The following is a 24,317-nucleotide window of genomic DNA, read 5'->3' on the forward strand; positions in this document are numbered from 1 at the left end:
AGGAGTCTTTGGAAAACCTCTGTTCTCACATTCTCATTTCATGAGTAAGGTAACTGAGGCTCAGAGAGGTCAGATAGAGTTGTTCAGGTTCTCCCCTTATAGCAGTATTATTCCAGGTTACATAACCTCAGCATTCTGACTGCCCTGCAGGACTGTGCTTGGAGCATTACACAGCCATAAACTGGGAGCAATACAACTCCAATGTAGGTGGGGTTTTGTCCATGAGAAACCCGTACAGCTATTACCATTGTAATCTTCAGTGCCTCACTTGCCCGAAGAATTCACACATTATTCCCTAGAATTCTCAGTCTAGTTTGGTAGGTTTAAAGTGTCAATCTTATTCTCTTGAAGCCTACTTTCTAGTCCTACCTCAAAATGACTGTCTGAGAGTGAGTTTCTCAAAGTGTTTTTTGGAAAAAAAGAAACATCATTTAAACTCTCTGAGGTTTAGGCTTACTCCGCTATAAAGTGGCTATAATATTAACTGCAGTAATTCATACGTGAATAAGTGGTCATTGAAATATGACCGGGAAGTTCTGGAAAGAGAAAAATCATGAAAAACATACCACAGCACTAAAAAGAAATATATAGACATAAAAATTGGGGCTTGAGGCAAACATCAAAGCATAATAAATTTACTAATAAATGAACTTCTGTTGGATACATGCAGTATTATAACAGAGAATATTGCCTATTCTATTTTAGTGAATGGAATTAGCCAAAAAAAGAGAGAGAACCTCAGTCCACAAGAGATATAATTTTGAATGAATTTCTACGCAGTGCATTTGGACAGAGAAGACAAAATTGTATAACAAGCTGCAAAAAGCAATCAGTGTAGAAGTATCAGTAGCCCCAATCTATGCAGACAAATATTTCAGCGAAAACTGGTGGAAAGCAGAGAGCAAAGTAAGTGTAAAGAAATCCCATTGTTGTGCTTGTTCCTGTTCGTCTGAATATTACACAGCAAGTAACAGTGAGTCCAGTAGAAATAGATATTCCAATTAACCACATAACAAATACAAATGAACACTTAGAAAGTATCATGAAGGTCTTTGTGTTTATCTGCAAACCTTGGTTAGAATCGTCTTCAACATCGAGGAATGTGCCGAACCCAAAGCCTCGAAAACCGTCATTGCTAGAACCCAATTAAATTAAATTTAATGTAGGAATCGCCGAGAGCATCCACAAAATTGTTCCTTGATGAATGTGGAATTGGAGATGTGGGGCTTGACTTTTTTTATTTTTTTTGTCTTCTTAGGTAGCTGACACTTAAAAAGTGATGATGACTGTTTATCAGTGTGCTCCCTGTGTTAGGCAGAAACTAACTGTAAAGATGAAAATCAGCTCTGACTTGGAGCATACTTACCTCACAGAGGAATTACTCTTTCTGATTCAAATTAGGATATATCATATTTTTAAATCCTACTTTTATTTTTAATAGATAAATCACGGAAAATGTTATTTTCTCCAGCTCCCTACAGAGTTACTTTATTAATTTCTTGTTTATAGGAAACATCATTTCTACAATATAGTTTTTAAATGTTTACATTCAAAACTGTCAGTTGTCATCTGTGTTCAGAGGGGCAATAGAGAAAACACAGAAACTGAATATGGCTTTTGATCAATCTACTTTGCCTCGTGATACCCTGTTTTGCCTTTGTTACCTTCCTACTCTAGTAATGTGAGCATTCACTCAAATCAGAGCGTTTTCTTTCGGCTTTTTTGTTTTTGTTTTTTGTCCTATTCTGAGCAGATTTTACCCTACTGTCTTTCTGCTTTAATTTAAAATCTTGGATTACCTTTCGCATTTCATTCCAAACTCCCCTTTTTGCTCTTGCAGGCTCCTCCATGCTGTCTTCCTTCTTCATTCTTCTTCTTTTTTTTTTTTTTTTAACTAATTAATTTGTTTGCTTGTTTGTTTATTTATTTTTAGAGAGAGGGGAAAGGAGAAAGAGAGGAAGAGAAACATCACTGTGTGGTTGCTTCTCACTCGCGCCCCCAACTGGGGGCCTGATGTGCAACCTAGTCATGTGCCCTGACTGGAAATCGAACCAGCGACACTTGGCTCTCAGGCCGACACTCTAACCACTGAGCCACAGCAGCCAGGGCTTCCTTCTTCGTTCTTATGGTTTCCTCTCCATCGTTCTTATATTTTTCCCTCCCTCTGGGTTTCCCCTGCTGGCCTGTGCTGATCAAAACAATCCTAAACTTCCTTAAATGTAGATACTTGCCCCTCTATAGCCCGGTACTCTCCATCCTCTTGTCCTATGTTCCCTATTGATCTAGTTTGGATAGAAAACTCCCCAAACAGATGAATGTTATTTTTTGAAGAGCGCTAAATTCAAAATACTAAAGTTGAAGTATTGGTGGGAGACCATCACACATGAGATATCTTGTATATGTATTGTTAGTTTTGTACATCACTTAGGTTTCTCTCTGCTTCTGTTGAATTACCCTCAAGAAGTCTTGATTTTATTTTTCATATGGGTGTCCTTTAGGACTCGACATGGGAGTGAGAGAATAACCAATGTAACACCTATTGTAACAAATGAGGAAAAAACAGATTTTGTGAGAGATTCAATGACTTGTCCAAAATTGAGGTAGTAAATGTCAAAGTGAAAAGTAAAATTAGGTCTCCAGATTTCTAGATCAGTACCTTTCCCTCTTGTTTTATGCTATTTGACTCTACTGCTAAATTTGAGGGCAAAACAGATTTAATTAAAGCCTGTAAAAAGTTTCTTTCCTTACCTGAGATGGTGAGAGGAAAAGAGGAAATATCAACTGTAGATGCAAAGGGTGAGGACACAATATGAGAAGGCTGAGTGGCCAGAGCCAAAGAGCACTTGTGCCCAGTACGAAGGTCACTGGTCACAGTGGTCACTGGTCACTGGTAGGTTGCTATGATCCAAATTCATTCTACTGGGTGGTAGGTTGGTGGGAGAATGATGTCACAAAGCAGGCAGTTGAAAGAGACCGGAGAGTCAATACTGAGCTCAGATTCCCAACAAGACAGGATTCCATAGAGGGATTGGTGGGACAGCTAAGCCAACACCTGAATAGCTGAGTTCTGGGGCAGACGTGGTAGTCCACAAGGCAGATGTGAGAGTCTCACTTTCCCCAGGCTCTTACATTAGGGAAAAAAATCATTTCAGTGTTTCTATAAATGCTCCTTAATGTAATTAAATAGTAGCTAATTCTCTATATTACATTGTATAATGTATACATTTATCATTATATAGAGAGTTAATACTCTCTGGGAGAAAGGAAAGGGACATCCAGGTTGCACAGTTACAGTTGTCCTGAAGTTTTATCAGACCGTGTGATTAATGAACTTATTGCAGCTTTGGAGGAGCAGAGAAAGGGATTAAGGAGCTCTTTGCATGACTAGGTTAAAAAGTAAAATGACGTCTTTTGAGTACATGTTGTGGTGAATGATGTGGTCCAAGGCTCTGCACTTTAGTTCCTTCTCCTTGAATCCTACCTTCTTTGAGCTTGGCTCGGCTGGACCAGTTTGTACTGGCATCTCTCTTCTGCTTTCCTTTTCTTTTTCCTCTTTATTCTCCACATTGTGTCTGAGACAAGCTTTGATCTTGTATTCTACTCTCATGGGTGTTACTTCCTGTCAAATTTGAGCAGCTGGGTCTTCCCTTCAGTGTCTGAGCCTTCCCCAAATGGACTCTGCCCATTAGAAGCAAATACCAAAGAGCAAGGGGTCAGCTCATTGCAGATCTTTCCACTCCCAGCATTTGTCTGCAGTTCTCTTGACCAGAATTTGCCACCTGTACTTCCTTGACCCATGAAGGAATACTGGAGAGGTATTCACGATAGTCTCCTTTTACCTTCTCACATAAAGATTTTCAGTGTGGCAGTTACTGCAGTCTCCTCCCCCTTGCAACAGCTGCTGTAGAATTTTGGGCCTCTAGGATTCTCTGTCTGCCATGTTTTGGTGCAAGACCAGGCAGAAATGAAGAGGAGGATAGCTGGAGAAAGCCAAGGACGTTCATGGAGAAGAGGGAAGAGGCAAGGTGAAAGTGACCAGGAAAAAGGAGATTCATGTGGCTTTTTATGTTTCCGTGAGAAACAGGTTGACCCATTTTGGCCTCATTTGGTATTAACAGAATATATGTTTAGGTAGTGCAGAAACTGCCAGGAGTTCTGCACAATTGAGAGAGTAATCTTCCATGTATTTTCTACTTTGTTTTATGTCATATTACCTCATTCGTATCATTCACTGGTATGTCTGTAGAATATAGACTGCATCCATGCCCTGTTTCAATGCTCTGCTTTGCTCCCATTGTTTGTTTGTTTTTTCCTAGTCAAAAATTCTAAGATTCTGTCATTGTAAGACATATCACTTGTTTTTGTCCTATGACTATATTTAGAAGCATCACGAACCAACCTGACCTGATGGATTTTGTGGAGAACGTAAAAAAAAAAACAAAAGTCGGTGAACGAGGCATTGTGGTGAGTTACACTGTGCACCAAGCAGAAGGGAGAGATGTGTGCAGTCAGCCCGACTTGGCCTGGGTTGCCTCTGCTTTTCTTCCCCTGCTTAGTGCTGCTCACACTCACCATTCTTGTGACTGTAGTGAGGGCTGAGTTGCTAATGACCTAACAGGGTGGGGCCAAAGTAGGTATACTGTTTTTCATATGGAGGATGGTACGAAAAATTAATAAATAATAATACAAGAATAAACTGTTTCACCTGCTCACAACTGTACACCTACTTTGTCCCCACCTCTATATGGAGTAAGCTGCTACAGTTGAGAGTTGAGTAATTGACACAGAGTCGGCCTGGCTCTGGGAGGGAACAGTTCCCGTGAGTCTGCCTCCAGGGCGGAGCGCACCCAATGAACCCGCCTTGGCTCTCTGACCCCATGGCACCTGCAACCCAGCGCACACTGTGTGGTGTGGCCGCTGTGTCTGAGGCCCTGTGTTAGGGCCGTAGTTGAAAACCAGTGTGGTCCCCGTCACTGCCTAGTCACATCGCCTAAGCCTGTTGTTTTCATGGCTCTGAGTATGTCCCGAAACACAACGGTGCTCTCGTTCGCCCCTCTTGTCTCCCAGCCCCTCTCAGCCCCTGAAAGGTGGACTGTGCAGACCCCGCCCCTGAGACCCAGGCCCAGCCAGGGCCACAGAGGAGCTTAGGAGGGCGCACGCTTCTGATATCATGACATTTCATTTGGGTGTTAAAACTGATTCACCCACATAGGCTTCCTCAAACCTCTTCACAACATCTCCAGTACATCAGTGCACCAATGAAAACCACCCTTTGACTCTTTTGTCCCACCTGTGTGTCAACATTTGGTTTAGACACACAGGGGCCGCTCTGTGAGCGGCCTCACGGAGGGAGAGGGTCCTGACCGCAGACCGGTTCCCACCGGGATGGGCCTCCTGTCTCCCGTGCCCATGCGCCAGCCGTGTGGCCTCTGGTGGCCAGTTGACCCTGCTTGCTGTCGCTTCTCGTGGGGCCTAGGGACCTCCACCCCCAGGCCGTGACCGCCCTGGTGGTCTCAGCTCCTCGCGTTTGAGTTTTCGCTCGTTTCTTCCTCTTTGCAGTGTCGGTGGTGGGTGCAGCTCTGGGACGTTGTGTGGCTGGCGGCCTGCGGTGGGGCCGGCGGTGTGGGGGGGCCCTCCTGAATCCCCTTGCTAGCTGTCCCACACCCAGCTACCGCCTCTGGTTCTGTTTGAGGTTCCCGAGGACAGTTTGAGGGACAGAGTGATGTCAGAACCTGACGTCTTCTTCCCATCTCACCGGTGGGGAACCTGAGGCCCCCCGCAGAGGGAGTGCCTGCGCAGGGCACACGGTGTCACGAGGTCCCGGGCAGTCTGGCTCCAAAACCTCACCTGAACCGTCAGCCTGTGTCCAGTGTGAGGCCAGGGGAGGACCCCGAGCAGTGGGACCCTTCGCGCCCCTCCCCCCACAGCCCGGAGGCTCCTCTGCGGTCCTCGCTGCAAAGCGGCGGAGCCCCCTCTGCCCAGGGGCTGTGTCCGTAGGCAGGCCAGTGTGGGAGAGCACCCCGGGGCCCCTCCAGGCCCCTACCTCGGGCTTCCCTGCTTTCAACCAGCCCTGCTGTGGGACAGCTGAGCTCCCCCACCCTGGCCCCCACCTCTTGAGATGGTCCTGGTCAGTTCCCTCCTCTGCCTTCCTGCTAAGCCATGCGCTCTCAGAGACAGGGTCGTTTCCTTCCTTTCTGATCTCTGGCTCAGGCCCTGGTGCACAGTGGGTGCGTCGCTGACCTGACACCCACAGGTTCCCTGAGTAGTGGGGGAGGGTCCGGGCCGGGCCTGGCCGGGCCTGGGGTGTGGGGGTGTGGAAGCGTTTCCAGACCGTGCCACCAGAGGACAGGGGCACAGAGCAGCCCCAGCCAGGGCCCAGGCCCCAGGGAGAAGGGGCCAGGGTGGCTCCCCGGGCGCCCCACCTCCAGGCCTGGGCACAGAGGCAGGCCAGGGGCAGCGGCTGGGCATCTTCTCGCTCCTGCTGCCCGCGCCAGCCTGGGCTCCAGGGTCCTCCTTTCCTCTTCCTTCCCTCTTCCCTCCTTCTCTCTCCCCTTCCACAGTCCTGGTCCATCTGGACTTTGTGGACTCTGGGCCAGGCCCCTTTGGTCTCTGTGCCTCAGTTTCCTCATCTGTACAAGGGGAAAAATTGAGGACACCCTGCTTTCGTGCACTCCCCCGAAGCCGGGGCCTGGGGGCCCTCGGTGTGGGGCCAGGCTTCCCTCAGGGGGACGCTTCCCCGCTCTCAGGGCGGTGAGCAGGCTGTGGCCAGAGCAGAAAGCAGGTGTCCCGCTCCAGCCCCAGTGAGCGGTGTCTCAGGGCCATTGCATCTGTGGGGCTGCGTGGGGCTGGCTGGAGCGGCTGGACCAGAACGGCCGCTCCTTCTCTGGCCCGGAGGCTGTGGCAGCCGCTTGTGCTAGAATGCCCACGGGACATCACCTGGGGCCATGCACAGGACAGCGTGGCCGAGTGGGTGGATGGATGAAGGAATCCAAGAAACTCATGCTGAATCAGCACCCCCTCCCCCAGCCCCTTGAGGGCTGAAAGCTGCTCTTTGTTGCTTAGGTGTACCTTTCAGGCAAGAAATTGAGTCTTTCACATAGGAAACATAGGAAACCACTGAAAAGGTGAATGAAAAATAGATTTATTTGTAAAAATAAACCTGTCCTCGGAAATAGAATCAAGGGCACAACGGGACTGCAGGCTGGTGCTCCGGAGCTCCGGCCTCCTCCCGCGGAGCTCTGTGCCCGTTCCAGTCCCAGGACTTTCTCCCTCCAGACTTCGGATTATGCTACCGATGGACATGCGGCCCCGATGCCCTTACTAAACGGGGTTCCATGGTCTGTCTTCCCACCGCCGCGCGGCAGAGGTCGGGAGACCTCCGGTTAAGTCTGTGATGACAGTATCGCAGGTCTGTCTCGGAGTCTGTGCGGATGACCTCAGCACCGGAGTCTGTGCGGGTGATCTCAGCACCAGCGTGGCGGGGCGCCCACGGTGGCCTCCGGGGTGCACCCCGCGGGGGCCCTGCTCACCCTCAGCGCGTCTTCTCCTGGACTCTCCGCTACCTTCCCCGGTCCTTCGGCTGCAAGCTCTGGTTTCTCTGAGATCTCAGGTTCCTCTCCTCCCGTGTGCTGTGTGGAAGCTTCCCAGAATGGGGTGGTTTTCAGGGCAAAAAAGAGAAAAACTGAGCCGGCTTCCCCCACGTGGTGGAGCACGGGGGTCATTTCCCCCAGGTCCCCGCCAGCCAGAGACGGGTGTTTCCTCCGCAATTCAGGAGCTTACCCACCGGCCATGGCTACAGCGTCAGGGTAGGAGCAGGGTCGAGAGAGGAGCAGGAAGGGGAGAGGAGAGGGAAGGGTCCCCCGAAGCCACCCCTCTGGCTCCGACAGCCCCTCTCCCATCCAGCTCTCTCTGAGCCTGTCCTGTCCTGGCAGTGGAGCCGTGCTGAGACTCACCGCCTTCAGGACAGAGCTGAGATGCACGCAGGAAACCCACCTGCTCGCTGCCGTGTCAGTCACCTGTCCAGTTCTGACTTCCGTTCCCAGTCAGCACGCTGCTGCTTCCTTCCCGACTCTGGGGACACCGGCTTCCGTGTTCTGTCCCGAGCTCGTGGTGCTCATCCGTGCAGGGACGGCTGGCCGTGGACCCGCTCCACGTTGGTGGCTCCAGAATGAGGTGCTCTCAGTTGTCAAGAAGAAGAAAAGGGGTGGGGGGAAGAAAGTGAGTCTGGACAGTGAGCCGACAGTCTCTGGAAATGAGTGGACAGTGTTGTCTTTACTCACGGGCCTTGAAAGGGCTGCGTTGGTTGGCATGACGTACCGTTCTTTCATTCCTCTCCCCGGTCACTCCTCCTGGAGGAGGTGGATGGAGTCGGCTGCACGTACCCAGGGACAGGAAGGTGGGCGGCCATCCCGGGTGCACAGACGCACGGGGGGTGGTGCTGTCCTGCATCTCCTAGCCCTCCCGCCCTGCAGTCCAGGTCTGCCCAGAGGCGGGGACTAGAGGGAGTGGCCCTCCCAGGCCTTCCTCCCACTGCCTGTCTGTCGGTCCTGCGTGCTGCTTGTCTGTTGGCCTTGCCAGCTGAGTGTGGAGGGGCAGCAGGCCTCCAGGGCACTCGGTGCAGCTGCAGAGCTGAGAAGCCCCGGGTCCCCGAGTCACTGTGTGGAGAGGATGAGCTGTGGGGGCTCCCTGGCCCGCATCATGGGACACGAGGAGCAGGGAGATTTCACTGGGTTCAGACACTGAAAGCCCATGGTCACAGCCTGACGTTGTCACCCTCACTGACGGAGCCTTTGATGGGAAGTTAGACTCCCTCTGGCTTGACGGCTGAGTAAGCGTTGGACTTTGGACAAGTCACGTTCTGTCTCTCAGGTTCCTTTAAGCCCTGCCTAATGCGGAGCGTTGATTTCACTCACCGGCGTTCTTTATCCCTTCTCACTGCCGAGTGGAGAGAGGAACAGGAGCATCTCTGGAAGGGGGTCGCGTATGGAGACAAGGCGTTATTACCACAGTTTTGAGCACCATTCTGCCAAGTACACAGAGAAAAGTTATGAACCGTCTCTTACCTCAGACAGAGCGGAAGTGCTGTCTGTGTGGCTGTGACATGCTGGCGGTGCCACTTCCATCGGATGACCGCGAGCCCCGGAGCAGCGTCGCTCATGGGCTCGGTGCCTGGAGCTGCCGGGACCTGACCTTGGCGCCGAGCAGGTCTTCTACGTGCTTGGTGAGGTTTCTTCCTGGGTCTGTAGTTGTCTTTTGATGCAGTTGTCAATGAGGTTGTTCTCTTGGTTTCCCTTTCTGGTAGTTCGTTGTGGGTGCCTAAAGATGCGACCGATTTCCAGCTGTTTGGTTTGTATCCGGCTCCTTGACTTGATGCGTCCATCAGTTCTGGGAGTGTTGGGAGAGATCTCGAGGCTCTCTATGTACAGAATCTGCAGATAGCGACCGCTTCACCTCCTCCTGTCCAATGCGGATGCCTTTAATCTCTTCTCCTCGCCTGGTCGCTGCGGCTAGGATGGCCGGTGCTGTGTCAGGTAAGAGCGGTGAGAGCGCATATTTCCGTCTTGTTCCTGATCTGCAGGGAGACGCTTTGACTTGTTGCCACCGAGTATGTTACTGGTTGTGAGCTTGTCACATCGGGCCTTTATGCTGAGGTATGTTCCCTTTCGTAGCACTTTGCTGAGAGATGTTGTCATCATTGGGCGCTGCATTTTCTTCACCTGTTGATATGATCATGTGATTTAACACTCAATTTTGTTTCTATGGTGTATCACGTTTATTGATTTGCAGATACTGTACCAACCTTGTATCCCTGGGATAATGATATAAGAAAGCCCACTATCTGATTATGGTGCATAATCGTTTTTATTTATTTATTTATTTATTTATTTTTTGGTTGATAATCTCTTCAAGGTATTGTATGTGGTTTGCTAAAATTTTGCTGAGGATTGTAGCATCTATGTTCATCAGAGATATTGCCTGTAGTCTTCTTTCTTTCTAGTGTCTTTATGTGGTTTGGGAATGAGGATAATGCCTGCCTTGTCAAAGGAGTTTGGGAATCTTCTTTTCTCTTGACTTTTTGGACGAGTTTGAGAAAGATGAGTGTTAGTTTTTGTTTGAATGTTTGGTAAAATTCACTTGTGAGCCACCCGGTTTGGGACTTTGGTTTCTTGGGAGTTTTTGATGGCTGCTTCAATTTCATTCGTTGTGATCGGTTTCTTCAGCATTTCTGCTTCTTTCTGATCAAGTTTGGAAGGTGGCGTGTGTCTAGGAACATATTCGTTGGGTCCAGACTGTCCAGTGTTTCGGCATGTGGCTGTTGGTGATGTGTTCTTGTCATCCTTAGTACTTTCGTGAAGTCCGTTGTTACTTCTCCTCTTGTTTCTGATTTTAATTATTGGGTTCCTGTCTCTTTATTTATTTTCTAGTTGACTTTTAGATGAGAAGGAAGCGGGGGGTGGGGGGAGTGAGCAACATCAATTGATTGTTCCACTTACTTACTCATTCACAGGTTGCCAGTCTTACATGACCTGACCTGAGACAGAACCCGCGATCTTGGAGTATTGGGACGCCGCTCTCACCGATGGGCTCTCTGGCCTGGGCTCATTTCTTTTCTGGATGAGTCTGGAGAAAGATTTGTCGATTTTGTTTGTTTTTTCAAAGGGACCACCTTTAGGTTTCATGTGCTTTGTATTGTACTTCTTTTTTTATATACCATTTATTTATTTCTGGCCTGATCTTGATGATTTCCTTTCCTCTACTCCTTTGGGCTTGTTTCTTGTTCCTTTTTTTAGATCCTTTAGGTATAGAGTTAGAATTTTTTTTTGAGATTTTACTTGTTCCTTGAGGTAGGCCTGCTGTGCACATGTCTATTCAAGACCCTCCTCGAGCTCTTTGAGCAAACGCCCTGTCAGTGGGGTCGCTGGAGGACGTAGTGGTTCTTGTTTTTGTTTGTTCGATGGTTTGTTTTCCCGAGGAACTTGCGCACTATTTTTGTCAGCAGCTGTAGCAGCAGTTCTACAAGGGCCCTATACGTGGCTTTCTAGTCAAAGTGAAACTAAAAAGTCCAAACAGACCACATCCCGGGACTTGAGGTGTCCCGGATCCGCAGGCTGAGATGAGCCGTGTGATCTGAACGGCTCCGCAGAGGGCCTGTGGGTTCTCAGAATCCGGGGAGCTGCTTCCTACCGTGGGCGTTTCACGGGTCCCCGGGAGGCAGCGATGGAACTCTGAGAGCATGGTGTGGTCACGCGGTGGCCATCGCGCCCCTGTATGGTGAAAAGGTTATTCCCCTCGCGCGTGGCTGATCCTAGCAGAGGCCTCCCTCCGTTTCCTTCTGTGAGAGCTGCAGTTCTGTTCAGACGTGCGACCGGGTGCACGTTCACTGGCCGCTTGGGCAGCACCGTCCTGGCCCTCTGCCCCCAGGGCTGGGTGAGCCAGGCTGGCATGGACGCTGGGGAGGATGGGAGTTGGGGGCGGATGAAGGTTTCTCAGGTGGATTGAAAATGCTACCAGAACCATGAAGGCTTTAAAAAAGAAGATGCGTGCGTGTGTCTTCTCCCATGCGAGAACTAAGCAGCCAAAGCTGACCCTGTCCCTCTTCCTCAGGGCCCTAGTCTGAGTCCCTGCACCGCTGATCCTGGTTTCTAGTTCTGCCTGGTATAGAGCAGGCACCCAGTGAAAATGCTTTAGGGGAAATTGAATCAGTGTTAATAAAATTATAAAATAAACTAACAGAGAAAATTCTGCGGTGGTGCAACCGCTCGTGTCAGAAGGCAGACAGCGCCAGCTGCCGTTTGCAGCAGGGCTCTTGTGCTGGCACTCACTCCCCGGTGCCAGGCCAGGTGCCAGACGCAGGCCAGCCCCAGACCTGCTCTTCTGTTTGTCCGTTCGCGCGCTGTGGTCCGTTAGGGAGTGGATCTGGTTTGTCGTGTTAGTTGGGAGATGGCCAAGGCTCAGAGGCTTCAGTGGGGGCAAGGGGGGCTGCATCCCGTCACTCAGCTGTCTCTTCTGTAGTCCTGTGTTCCAGGCATCCCTGCACACAGCAGAATGGGACCACCTCTCCGTTCCTGGCAGACCACTCCTCTCAGTTCATAGGCGGGCGTGTGAGGGCGACGAGTTCTGGTTTTCTTCTGAGTAGTCACGGCTTAACGTTCAAATGAAAGTGCTGGACTCGTAGGATAATTGATACCATATCTGTAGCTTTTTTATGCTGCTCGTCCTGTAAGTAAACGTGTGGTATAAACTCGCTCACGTGAGTCTTCCTTGTCTCAGACGCCTCCGTAAGCTGGCTGGCAGCACGTGCCCGTGGGGAAGGAAGGGCTGGCTTGGTAGACAGCTCTTCTCGTAGAAAGAGGAACCACAAGATTAGATCCCACCCCGAATGATATGCAGCCATGCACTTGAGATGGAGCAGGTGTTGACAAAGAGGAAGTTTAATGGAAGGTACAGGTGAATGACACATTCTGCCTCTGGAGGAGGAAGATTTTCTTAACACCCCAAATGGTCACTGTAAAAGAACAGGACAGCAGATTTGACTTTACAGAGATTAAGAAATTCTGTTTATCAAAAGATATATTATACTTTTAAAAGGGCAAAAACAAGTAAGGTCTTAATAGTCAAATGAAAGTGCCCGGACTCAGAATAATCGGTGTCCATTTCCATTCCTAGGAGGTTTGAACATAGATTTTTATGCTTCCTGCATGAAGTCGCAGCCAGGAGAAGCTGCTTGTGACGTGTAACCGACAAAAGGTGGTGCTGGTCAGTGTGAGGTTTGCGAACAACTCTAGACACGGGCAAGAGCTGGGAAGGCATTTTCATAACAGAGAAAAGCAGTTTGGCCAGTGTCCCTAGAAAGACCCCATTGGCTTCATCAGTGATTAAATTGGGGATGTGCAAATGAACGGGTAGGAGGTGCCGGTTTGGACCACGGCGGGATTCAGGCTTACACGCCCCAGGTGACAGAAGGTGAGTGCTGTGACAGTGTCGGGAGCCAGAGAGGCTGTGCCGCAACAGCGTCTTGTCCACGTTCCTGGGGAGGACGCAAACACTGGTAATCCATGTGGGAGAGCCGATTAGCTTCCCTTTGAAAACCAAGTGATTCAGTTCCCTGCGGTCCTGCGGTGGCACTGTGCATTCTGTCCTTGAGAGACGTGCATTTCTGTGCGATGCTGGAGGTGCAAAATGTTCGTAGACGAAGCAGTGACGGTGCAGTGAGCTGTGGGATGTCACACAGTGGAGTGTCACACGGGTTGGAATGTGTGAGCTGTTGGGACATGCAACAGTGTGGGTGCACCCTAGCCAGGTAACACCGGGTGACAAGCTTAAGTCCCAGGACCATGGACCACTGGGTTGAATACTTTAAAATGGTTCGTTTTTTTGTTATGTGAACTTTACCTCCCTCTTTTAAAAAAAAAGTAAGTTCCAGAAGATGACATACAGCGTGAAATACTTTTATTAGGTAAAAACCAGAGGAAACCTGAAAGCGTGGTAGGGAAACGTCAGGTAGGACAACATGGCACATGCTACTGAAGGAAGGGGCGGAGGGGACAGGCAGTCCAGCACCGCTGCAGGGGCAGCCAGCCCCCACGCCATGAGGCCTCCACTTTGTTCCCAGCTGGTCCAGACGGGAGCAGGGCTTGCCCGCCTGTCCCGGGGTTATGGGTGATCCCAGTTAAGCAGGTGGTATGTGGTAGGGCCTGGGTCAGCCAAAAACAGGTTCAGTGCAAGACCATAATGCATCAAAAGGTGTTTTGCAGTTTTGAGAGATTTTCATCAAATAGATTTAAACTTTAAAAGTTTTATACTTTGATAATTCTAGTTAAGTGAATGTTGATAACTTTCAGTTATTTGGAATCGCCTCCCTGGAGTGAGTTAATCGGGTACAGATAGACTAGGCGCTTTGGGGGAGGTGGCTGGGCCTGTCAGGCGGTGCGTTGGGGCCTGGGGGTTCAGGCCCCAGAGCAGCATCCCGTGGCGTTTGAGAGGGTGTCTGGGGCTCTCAAAGAGCCGTTGAACAAGACAGTCCTTCTCCTTGTTATCAAGATGGGGATCACATTGTCCCGCGCAGCGTGACTGTTCACTGCTGCTCAACAGCTCCTCGCGCTGCAAAGGAGCGTGTTTCCTCAGATCTTCATGGGCGGAGAATCTTCTGTGTAGAGGAAAGGTGTCCTTTTTCAAAGACAACAAAAGAAAACGAAAAATGATAGTTTAGGAAGTTTTAGATTGTATTTTGATACAGTGTTCTATGTTATCTTGAAATGACATTCCATATGTGAGCACCTTAATTGGAAAAGCCAGCCTGCCATTCTAACCCTGAATTCAGCAAGAGACTGAAAAGATTTACAGCCAGGAGACAGTAAATAGTGGAACACTGACAAGCTCAGAAGTGACATCTTGAAACACACAGGACGGACTCGTAAATGTGCTGATTCTCGCCCACGTGCCAGATGCATCTGTCTGGACACTGGCAGTACAAAGATGAGTAAGTTTCTGGTCACCTGCAGCCAGACAGCTGCTGCTGATTAACCAGGCCTGATAACCCAGCATCGTTACTCATCAGGGAAGTGCCAGGTGAGATCACTGTGTGTCGCTGCATAAGTCAGTGTCTCCGTGACAGAAGTGAAGGGTCAGCAGTGTTGCGCCGCGCAGAGGCCAGGAGGTAGAGGACGAGGACACCCTCCGCGCTGCTGGTAGGGTGTGAATTGGCATCACTTCTGGGACCGTCTGGTGACACTGGCAAGAGCTAAGGCGCGTGCTTGTCACCGCCCAGTGCTGCTCCTGGTGGACGCCCAACAGAACGCGTGCGCGGGCACCGGGGGGCCTGCACCGGTCTTCATCGTGGGGACACCGATGGAAAGGCGGGCGGGGGAGCATTCTGCTGACATTTGTTTGCTTCCGCCATCCTGGAAGCCTGGCTTCCCGAGCCGATGAATGACGTTTTTATGCTTAGAGGGGGAGCCTTACTCCAGTAGCCAGGAGGAGGAAACGGCTCACATGGCCGTCCGCAGCGTGGGTCTGAGTCCGGCTGGCGGGTCAGGCAGCCGCTGCTCGCCGGTGACTGAAGGGCACGCGCTGCAGTTCTGCGCAGGCGACCTCAGCGGTACGTCCGCAGGGTGTTGGGGGCGCTGCCGGGCAGGGCACGGCAGGGCTGGAGGGGCATCTGGGCTTTGCGTCGCGCGTTCTCCTCACAGAGTGGCTGTGCTGAGAGCGCAAACGTTTATGAATGAGTCGGTTATATTTTACCTTATTCTCAAAATAATATTTCAGAGTAACTGGCAGTGCCGTACTCCCCATCCTGTTGTAATTGTAGACGATGAACTGAGAAACTTACTGATTTCTAATTGTTCTGTTCTGTGCATTATTTTTTAGATATGAATTGATAATACGTTATTTGCCAAAAGGATTTCTAAACCAGTTTACTGAAGACGAGCCAACTTTGAATTTCTTCAATCAACAGGTATAGGAGGGCAATTTAATATACCTTTTTTGTTTGTTTCTTTGAATCCTATTTATTACATAGCTTCCCTTGAGAATTCGATGAAACCTAATGTTTGGGAGAATATAATTGGTCACTGTGTGGCTCTGAGAACCTTTTAACTGAACTTAAGAACTTAAGAACTTCTGATATTCGGCGAATGAACGAAGGTATGCTTGGGTAGCCCTTACAAGACACTGTAAGTAGGGACAGCACATCCTCAGGGACATGACCCTTCATATGCTTTAATTCACGTGTAACTAACCTGCCTGAATGTCAGCAGACTTGTCCCATGTAGAAGGCATCGTCAGTGCCCCCTGCGTCCATACAATCTCAATAGCAATTTGCATAAGAAAGCCAAAACGGACCTTTTTACACTGGGAGGAGCTTGCTTCTTTCCCCTTAAGACATTAGTTAGGCAATAAATATATGTGACATAAATGGACTCACACAGTTTTATGACCAAATAAATGTTACTTGTTAGTATCAGTGAACAGTGGTCCTCAAGATTGTCGAATGAACATCACAGACGTTTGTACATATGCTTTTGCCACTAAATGTGCTCGGTGATTTCTGACTGAATAAAAATATTTATTAGATGTCTACTCTGGGCCGAGTGCAGAAGTGAGTGGGTCTGCAGCGTCCAGTTCCTCAATCTGGGGGAGGGTTCGGTCCGCTGCCCCGGGTACCCCAGAACGTGGGTGGTATTTTCTGTGTGATTTTTATCGGTGCCCCTGAGAAGCTGCTCTCGTTCTCTCTCTCTCGGCGGATGATCTGCCTTTTCTCTTCATGGCTTTACGCCCCTGTCTCTGTCTGCAGTGCTTCACAGTTTTATCACCAACGGGGTGCGGGTTCCCACATGCTGACTCCTGCATTGTCTGTGTTGTGCGGCTTGTACCTGTGGCTTCGTGTCTCGTTCCTCAGTTCTGGAAGTGGCCTGGGGGACACCACCGCAGACCCTGCCTTCACTCTGCGTGTGTTCGCCCTTCTGGGACCCCAGGGCCAATCCGCAGTAGCGCGCCTCAGTCTGTCTCCATCAGCATCTCTGTCCCGTGTCCTCTCCTGTCTCTGGGACCAGTGATGCAGACGAATCTGTCAGGCCACCAGCTCTACCCAGCTGTGACCAATTTGATGTGCAATACATTTGTTGAGTTTTTATTGATTACTTTTTTATTTTCTAAAGTTTCATCCCCCCATACACACTTTTAAAAATCTTCTAGGCCGTCTTTTATGGCCTTTATACTTACTGATTTCCTGTCCTTTATTTCTTTATCATTTCATTGCACGTTAATGTCTATTGTGAACCTGAATTACAGCGTCTGAATCCTTGGGCTTCCTGCCAGCTGGTGGCGGCTGGCTCTGACTCTTGTTCAGTTGCTTGTTCCCTTGTGTGTTTGTCAGGAGCTGTTACTCCTGGACGTCACCTGTGGGGATCTTGAGGGTCTAGACTGGGGAAGAGTGAATGTCCCTGAGTGTTGTCTCTGTTACTCTTTCTGTTTCAGAAGAATCAGTATTTTCATCGTTCTGACTCTTCTATCAGGTAGAAATGAAAGAATTATGTTTGATTCTGTCTACCACCATTCCCAGAGAAGGAGAAAGAACTTACAATAACCGTCTCAGTGTTATTATTTATTTGCAAGGTCATGTGCCAGGGGGTGGGGTGGCATCAGGAGGAACCCACCTGTCAGTGGATGTGCTGGTGTCAGTGGCTGACTGGTCGGCTGTTGTCCTCTGAATGCTTAAAGGTGTCCCAGATGTGAGATGTTGTAAATGAGTCACTCCATGTTTTTGACCCATTTGAGAATATTCTTAAAGATATTAATCAGCACACTCTGAAAATAAGCAAGAATCTTGTTATAATCCTATTCGCTGTAAAGCCAGAGTCTATAAAAATAAGTTTTGATGCTAAAACTCGTGGCTCATTATAAAGCAAGAAAACTATACTCTGATATCAAACTTTTCCTTTGCCGTGTTGCACTTTATTCCTCTTTACCTCTCTGAGCTTGCACTTGGGAAAGTGTATTTGATTGACAACCTTTTGCAGACAGTGGCGGCCATTGGCTTGAAGGGCTGTGTCAGTGTTGGGTCATGAAGTTGTTCCAGTTACTGAACTTGTACAGAAACCATTCAGCACCGTTGAAGTTGTCAGCTCTTAGGATGCCTGGGTGTGGCATTTTGTCCTACAGATGCTTTAAGGTTTAAATGTGTATGTTTATTCATTGGCGCTTAACATTAAAAGTTTAACTTAACTCTGTGGTATGGACACGACACTACTCTGTAGGTGTATGTGAGGTGCCAGGCATGCTTATTTCTTGTTGGCCTGTCTTGTGATCCTTGGGTCTAGTTGATAAATTTGTTAGCAGGCAAAGTATTCAGAAGAGAGCAAACAGCACAATCCCATGTGGTGAATGCGGCACTGAGCTGGCGGGGCATAGGTAGTGGAGGGCTTGGGTGGGTCCTTCCTGCTCTAGATGTGAGCGGTTTCCTCATTGCAGAGAGAGGGAAAGGCTCATAGGTGCCATACTGCCCCCAGTGGGAAGTCCACATGCATCCTGTTCGTTTAAGTAGGAAAGCGGCCTCAGCACCAACCCAGGTTAGTCTGGAAAAACAGAATCACATTCAGAGCTTTCTCTTGAAAGAGTCATGCAGGTTTGCTGGGCCTGGACAGAGTTCACCAACAGCAGAGCCACAGTCTCGAGGGAGTGCCCAGCGCAGTGACAGTGGTGGCAGGGCCCAGGGGAGGCCTGCAGAGACTGCTGAGACAGGGGTCCCAGGGGGATGAGACAGGGGTCCCAGGGGGATGAGCTGCATCCCAGTGAGCATCCGCCTTCCTTCTGGGAGAGCCTGAGCCCGCGCTGGGGCCCAGCTGTGGGCAGATGTGTGCTGGGTGCCTAGGTCCGTGCACATGTCTCGTCTCTGTGCATCAGGTGGGGCTGCCCACCCACCTAGCAGGGCCGTGATGGGTATAGATAACACGTGTGGAATGCAGCGTGGTGCCTGGCCCTGGTCGGCGCTCTGTTGGTCGTAGGCCGCTGCTCTGCTGCAGTCCTCGTCCTTGCCAGGCTTTTTCTGACACGTTGGGGATGGTGGCCACGTCTGGCTCACAGCCATGTGCCGAGAGTGCATGTTATCACCCAGAGGTCTGCCTGAGTGGTACCCAGTGTGTTTGCTCTAAGAAAACACACACACACAGTCACGTAAGTACTCACTGAGTTGTGTTTATGTCCCAGACGGAGGCAGTGCCTTCTGGGAGTTAAAAGGAGAGGAAAGATAGTCAAGCAAAGTTTTATGGAGGAAACAGACACTGAGTCGACAGGATCCTGAGTCCTGAGCAGCCATCGGGATGGTAGTGTGCAGGGAGCTCGGCCTCAGGGCCCGTCAGCAGGGGAGGCGCTGTGCGCAGGTGGCCGGCGGGGTGGGCCTGCCGCGAGAGCCTGTCCCATCCTGGCTCAGCACACTTAACAGAACACATTGGGCACCTCAGGCCACAAATGGACTTGTGGCCGTGGTCACACAGCTCCCAGGGGCGAGAGGAGTAGGTTGTTGCTGTAGGAAAAACCACTCTCGGGCCCTGACCATTGTGGCTCAGTGGGTCAGGTGTTTGTCCATGAAGTGAAGTTGCTGGTTTGATTCCCGGTCAGGGCACGGGCCTGGGTTGTGGGTTCGGTTGCCACTCAAGCATGTGCAAGAGACGGTTGATCAGTATTTCTCTCCTTCTCTTTCTCCTTCCCTTCCCCTTTCTAAAAAATAAATAAATAAAATCTTTATTAAAATAAAAGAAGGAAAAACAATTCTCAGGACTTCTAGTTGCACTTTTACAAAGGGGATTTCCCATTAGAATTGTTAAATTATAATTTTTTTATTTTTGCAACTAATAGGAATTTGGTTTTGGTGAATGAAATAAAGCAAGTGATTACACTTTCCCACCTGTGAACAGTGTTTAAAAATTACATCATCTCTAATAAGACAGTGTTATGATGGTGCGTTTTCCTCAGCACGTCATTGCTGCTGTGCTGTGGTTTGTCGCAGTCGTTCAGTGATTCAGTCAAAACGACTGGTATTTCTCTAACACATACGTAAATGTACCTCCGTTCATCTCTGTGGCTTTATTTTTGCTCAGTAAGAAACCTGCCAGTGATGCAAGAACTTCGTTCTTAAATTTGATTTACTTCCTGCCAGACAGGAGCAAGAGCCGATTGAAGTGTAAACAAAACGAGTTTAGAATTAAAGCTTTTTACTTAAGATAGTGGAAAGAGTAATTCAATTCCATTGTCTCAGTCTTAAATGCTTGCTGTAGGTAAGGAATAGGAATTACTCACGCTGCGCGTCTTCTGTGGAAGAGAGCACTCACACAGAGCAGCACCGGAAGCCCAGTTTTATCTCCGTTCATTCATTCATTCATTCGCTCCCTCGCTTAGTCGGTGGAGAACCTGAAGCAGGTTCTCCGAGGAAGTGGCGTTTAGGTTGGGAACAGCGGGCGGCTACTTCCTGCCAGAGGAGGACGCGCGGGGCGCGCAGACGTGCTGTTGGGGCGCGAACTCCTGGTCTGTTAGAGGCCCCTTCCATCGAGAGGCTGTATTGGCTCTGTAAGAGACAGCGGCAGCGGTTGACCGGAGAAAGTCTGAAGCGACACGTGAGTGAACTTCCCAGGGAGCCTGGCTGGACTTCCTGACAGTCTTGGCTGACTCTCTGAGGTCTGTCTTCATGAATTTAAGCAGATATCATACCGTAGTTTGTCCCGTTGCTCAGCAGGAACCATGGAGAGCAGGTGTGTGGTTCATCCCCATGTGTTAGTGTGGCCGGGCAGTGAAGACACCAGGGGCAGAATGGGACACGGGGTGGAGGGGTCTGCAAGGGAGGCTCGTGAGGAGGAGCTGGCCAGCAGAAGGTGGACAAACGAACTCACCGTGCAGCAGAAATCGTTCCAACTGGGGGGCGAGGAGGTCACAGTTGGGGGTTTTCTGTGGCAGAGGGCAACACACCTCTTTCTGTCAAGGGCCCGAGAGTTCATATTGTAGGGTTGAAGACCAAGAGGCAGAATCAGGGTCGTAGCCAGAGCCAGAGCCAGAGCGCCAAGCTGGATGCCCACAGCTCTGCTTGGTGAAATTCACAGTCTGAGCGCAGCGTTGGACAGGGCAGGTCTGCTACCAGGAAGCATGCAGCTCCACTTTTGGGGAGAACACGTCTCTTACTGAGGCTCACACGGGCCTCCCTAGCATCAGCAGCAGTGGCAGCTGCTCACCTACTTCATCCGCGAAGATGTCCTCACGTGGCAGGTCCTCTTGTGCCATACGGTCCATCGGTTGTTAGCTGAGCGTAATCCGTGCTGGAGAGCAGCTGTGCAGTTCTGTTAGCGTCTTCTCTGTATGTTTGACTTCCAGCACGTTTCTTACTTTGCAGGTCAATCACAGTAGGTGGGTGGGTGGGAAGCACCTCAGTTGTAGTTAAATGGCTTTTAAAATATGTCAATTTTTCTGGTCTTGCAGTAGCGTCCAAAAATGCTGTTGGAACTAAAGTTTGAGTTAGGAAAATATGTCACCTGGGACTTGGTGTGGGAATGGAGCCCCACCCCACCCCTCCCCCCCGGTTTCCCTCCTGGCAGCACAGAAAGGGTGGGCAGCTGGTGGCTGCCGCCACTGCAGTTCAGACGCTGTCCATTGTCCCTTAACAGTAGCGGCCCCCAACCTGTCTGGCACCTGGGACCACTTTCCTGCAAGACTGGGGGTTGGGGCACACAGGAGGAGGGGCGGACGCAGGTGAGCTTCGCTTGAGGAATCAGGCCACAGACCTGGTTTGCTGGGGCTGGGGACCCCTGCCTTGTGGTGCTTGCTTCAGCGCTCACAGGTTATACAGGCACCTCTGGGGCGGGGGTTGGGGGGGGCATGTGTTCCTTTCCCTGTTTTTTGATATTACTCATCTCTGCATCCAGCACCAAGCGTGATTATTGACACAGTGTGTATAAAGTTCATAAATCAAACATTCCATGAATGAATAAGCCTAGAATGTATTCCTTTAAAACAGCGTTGGTTCCCCATTTCTTTCTGTTGTAGGTGAAGAGCAACTGTATGTCAGAGATTGCTGACTAGGTGGACCAGGACATCACTTTGAAACTGGGTTGTCTGGAGATATGGTAAGGTGGCCGCTGTGCAGGGGGGTCATGATTCACAAGTGGCATTCATTGTGTTTGCAAATTACCCAGGCATTTCCCTTGTCCTCATAAAGATTATCAGTAAGATATTGAAGACAACGTGATCGAACATTGGAGAAGGTTCTGAATTAGGTTGGTCATTTCATGACGTGTCTGGTACAGTTACCCTGTGGCATGTCCTCTGCAGGAGAAGGCGCGATGCACGCCGGCACAGTGGCCTCCATGTCCCTGTGGCTGCTCAGCATGCACGTGCTGTCCCTGGACAGAGGAGGAGGTTCAAAGGCAGCCAGAGTAGCTGGTCCCTTACAACTGAGCCTGTAGCTCATCTTTCCAGAGAGCCAGGTGTACTTCACCTTAAAGGGAAAGGGTTGTTCGGTAGAAACAGGTCTGGATTACCCGACTGTACCTTGCTGGGTTATGGGAACGTGCTGTGAATCAAATTCATTGTTTATTCAGAGTCTATCAGGTGTTTGTGGCTGAGCCACGGGGTAGTTCAGTACACCCTGCCCGCCCCGCAGTTTTTATCACTGGACAATGCAGACGTTCTTTATACTTATATAAAAATTCACATCTTTCCTGATTTTAGGCAGGTCATACTGGGAGATGCAGGGCAATGCCCTAGAGAAGAAGTCTAAATATGAAGTGTTGGAGTAAGTATTACATGTCGGAAAAGAATCCTTCCAAAAGCAAATATTCACAACCAAATCCTTCTTCAAATTGTAGTTTTTATTAATCTTCACTTAAAAGCAAATATTATAAAATAACATACCAGGAACTAATGGAGACGTGCCTGGAGTTTGTCGGGTGAGGGCTGTACTGGGCATCTGCAGTGGCTGGCTGTCCGCTCAGTTTGGGGGGAGTGTGGGTGGGGGAGGGGCTGCTGGTCGGGCACCAAGCTGGTCCAGGAGGAGAGGCCAGCTGCTGCGAAAGAGCTGGAGAACTGCCACTTTGTTTTGGATAGAACACCTTGCTCATGAGGGGACAGCGCTCTCTAGAAATGTGCGTGCGTGTGTGTGTGTGTGTGTGTGTGTGTGTGTGTTTAAAGCCAGCTAAAGAGTTAACCATAACCAATCTTCCCATGTGACTTCAGCCTCGGTAGAACCAGGGTGCCTTTCCTGCAGGTGGGGAAGTAGGAGGCAGTGAGTCCTCCAGCCCTGCCTCTGGACCTTCCTGTCCTGAGGGCTCCCACTACCAGGCACAGACCAGGGGGCACACAGATTGGACTTGCATTTACTTCATTTGTAAGTGTGAGGTGATGGGCAGGAAATAGAAATGCAAAGTGGCTTTTAAGGAAAAGGGAACCTGCTCTGTTTTTCTCTGAAATGCCCCCAAATTCTTGTCAGTACAATGTGAAAAACAGAATGATTATGTAAGAGGAAATGTTTTTGAACTTTTGTAAAATACCTGGGCATTTCAACCCTTTATTGATCTGCATTTTCCTTTGTTATTACTCCCAGCCATTTGGTGAAGGGCCACATGTTTTTCTTATGAATTTATGCACGTAGAACGTAGATAAAAAGCCTGGCTAATAAAGAAACAGGGGCGATTTTCCTCAGAAGGTCAGTGTCTGAGTAGTTTCTTCATCCATACCGAGGGACCCAGAGTCTCTCTCTCAGTATCTTGGATGGTATTTTGGAACAGCAAAAGGGCACCAGGTAAAAACTAAGAAAATCTCAACGAAGTATGAACTTTTGTTAATAATGTATCAAGTAATATTGGTTCATCAATTATACTAATGTAAGATGTTATTAAATGGGGAGACTGGGTGTGGGGTATACCTGTGCTATCTTCACAAGTTCCTAAAATCTAAAACTACTCTAAACTTGTTTATGTATTAAAAAATGAAAAACCTCCAATGCCTGTCCATTTCAATCAGACTGATAGCTAGTCCTTGTCCCACACTTTTTGGACTTCATGGCTAATTATTCTCTTGCTCAGTTGCTAAACTCATTGGTCCCCTTGCTGGTTCTGGAACTTGCCAGCTAGGCATGCTCCCTTGCACTGGCTGTTCCTGCTCCTGATATTCACACAGTTAATTCCCTTACTTCCTTCAGTTTCGGGCTCAAATCTCATCTTTTCAATGAGGTCTACTCTGATTCCGTCAGTTAACATTTTGACCTACACCATAATCATCATGACTCCCAACCCCTATTCCTCTATTTGATATTCTTTCCATAGCATTTAACTTCTTATATAATTTAATTTTGTTATTTATTGTCCATCTCGATCCAATAGTATGTTAGTCCCACAAGAGCAATTTTGTTTTGTTTTTGGTCTGTTCTGTCTATTCAGATGTATCCCAAGCATCTACCTAAAGCAGCACCTGCCATGTCGTAGATGCTCAATTAATATTTGCTCAGTGAATGAAATTTAAGTTACAAGACTTTAGAAGGTGTGACAGTCAAAAGTTATAAGTTTTACTAAAGGTCATTCTTAATAATTAGGTATGTAAGTCTTGGACCTTGAAACAATTATACTATCTCCTACTGTACAATAACTTTTTTTTATCGAAAGCATTTTTATTTTTGTATTTACTGAATTTATTGGGGTGACACTGGTTAACAAAATTATACACCCCATCATCTGTACACTGTATTGTGTTCATCATCTCTAGTAATAACTTTTCTCTTGCACTAATGCAAAAATAGGAAAATACACGCATCATGAGAAGTATAATCTTATTTCCATTTTTAAAAA

General features: G+C 49.0%; 1 long non-coding RNA gene across 2 annotated transcripts in view; it reads left to right on the plus strand.

Annotated features, from left to right (window-relative positions):
* Positions 1 to 22,632, plus strand: part of LOC150006468 (uncharacterized) — a 144,678-nt gene extending 122,046 nt beyond the window's left edge. The window contains exons 2-4 of one of the 2 annotated variants that reach the window (XR_016511756.1): positions 15,367 to 15,454; positions 21,523 to 21,602; positions 22,207 to 22,632. This is a non-coding gene — a long non-coding RNA (uncharacterized LOC150006468). The other variant, XR_016511755.1, reaches the window with a different exon arrangement.
* Positions 22,633 to 24,317: the final 1,685 nt, after the last annotated feature.

This window comes from Furipterus horrens, unplaced genomic scaffold (genome assembly GCF_987537825.1).
Source record: "Furipterus horrens unplaced genomic scaffold, mFurHor1.1.pri manual_scaffold_6, whole genome shotgun sequence".
NCBI classification, from domain to species: domain Eukaryota; kingdom Metazoa; phylum Chordata; class Mammalia; order Chiroptera; family Furipteridae; genus Furipterus; species Furipterus horrens.